Here is a 1998-nt window from a genome sequence, read left to right as displayed (position 1 = left end):
ACAGGATTTTTATACATGTTCCTGGTGCTGTGGTTTTACTTTTTACTTTAAAAAAATTGCGGGATGCGTGATATGATACAAACTAGTTTGTATAACTTGTGGTACCCCCAGTAGTGCCTAGCGGAACTGAGGGTATATAAATACTATAATCTGATGTTGTCTTAATCAGGCCCTCAAGGGATCGGAGTGTGCAATAACTGGTGGCTTTACCGGGGAGTCGGCTCTTGTAACCCATAAGAGCGTTGGCACGCTGGGAGATGTTAGCTCCGTCCAAATGGTCCTATCTCCACCTCCGACTTCGGTCAGGTGTGGGCTGGATACTGGGCTTCGGCCCAGGCTAACGGAGAGGGTCCAGGCAAACTGGCCGCCTCGGCAGATTGGGTAGCCTGCTGTGGGGCGGCGGGCCTCCATATGCGGGCACGGCGGCCCTGTTTACCGGCCTTTTGGAGTCCACCGGGATCTCTAGTGCCAGCTGTGCTGGGTTACTTGGGCTGCTGTGTGCTCGTCGTTCCCCATTCGGAGCTCTTTCCAAAGGGTTTGGCCCTCTACCTTCCTAGGTAGGGTGTCGGCCGGAGTTGCCAGAGCTTCCGCTCTCTTTCCCACTGCTGTGTGCGAAGTGGCGAGCTGGCCGAACCATTGCTGCACCTTCTGCTGGGTTGAGTGGCTTGCGTCAAGGGTGCGACCATCAGTAGTAGGGCTCTGCTACCCATGCTGGTTTTGTCTCCTGTCGGGCTTGTGGACGCTGGCGTAGGGCATTCTAATGATAGACCTCCGGTGGTGTGGTTTAAATCTTACCGGTACACCGGGCTATAAATCTGACACGTGTTGTCTTAATCAAGGCAGAAACGTTTATTAGTTCATTAGACACAAATAGCTTACAAATTGTACATTTAAACTTGACCGTTTTTTTGTCATTAGATCCAAACCGTTTTAATCCCAATATCTTCAAATGGACTACGAACTATCAATCATGGATAACCTTATCAAAACACCATGGGTATTGACCGGGCAGGTAGATATAATTTTATAAGTTTCAGTTAATTTAAAGCTGGATATAATATCTATTGTTTCGACATGACCTCTGACAACAACACAAGGGCGATTATATGTCCCTTGGAAAGACGGAAGCTAACGTTTGGAAGTAAAAATCAAAACGCTTTACAGTTTAATGTCACTCGTAAAAAAAATTGGAATTCGACTATGAAATTCTTATAACATGCGATCGTAAAGTAATTTATAACCCTGAAAATATTTGGGTCGATTTTGGTCAATTAAGTATAATTGGATATATATGAGGAAGTAAATGAAAATTTCTTTAATGTCTGATAAATGTAAGTAAATTTAGATAAATACAGAATTGTTGGGAGATATTGAATGAAATTATGTTAAACTGTCGAAATTGGCTCAATTAGATGAATTTTGGAAATTGGGATTTTTCATGTTAAAGTTTTGGAAATAAATTTGTGAAATAAGGTCAAATAGGGTGAGTTCCAATAAATTTCGGAATATGAATGAATTTTGATATACTTTTGAAATTTGGGTTAATACATGGAAAATTAAAACACATTTTGGATAAAATTAAAGATCGATCCGTAAATTCCATTTTATTTCGACAAAATTGGGTAAAATCATTATAATATTAATTACGTTTTATTATTTATATTCAGTAAAAATTAGATTTTATTAGTTTTTATAGGTATGATTTAGTGATGTTCGAAAAAATCTCTTACAAATCGAGAAAATTGGAAAAAATTGGGTCAACTTTTGAAATTTCAAGAAAAAATATAACTAAAACTAAACATTTGGAAAATAATTAAAGAAATTTGTATAAAATCCTTAAAAAATATGTCATATAGCTAAACGTATATTAAATTTTTAAATTCGATTAGTCCAGATACATATGGGTAAATATATATATATTTTTTTATAATTACAAGCAATTCGTGTACAATCGCGAAAATCTTTTACATTTTTAAAAATTTACTTATTTCTTAATTT

The sequence above is a fragment of the Leiobunum rupestre genome, chromosome 9 (assembly GCF_980474605.1).
Source record: "Leiobunum rupestre chromosome 9, qqLeiRupe1.1.hap1, whole genome shotgun sequence".
In the NCBI taxonomy this organism is placed as follows: domain Eukaryota; kingdom Metazoa; phylum Arthropoda; class Arachnida; order Opiliones; family Sclerosomatidae; genus Leiobunum; species Leiobunum rupestre.
The sequence above is the reverse complement of the archived record's forward strand: the minus strand, read 5'-3'. Positions refer to the sequence as shown.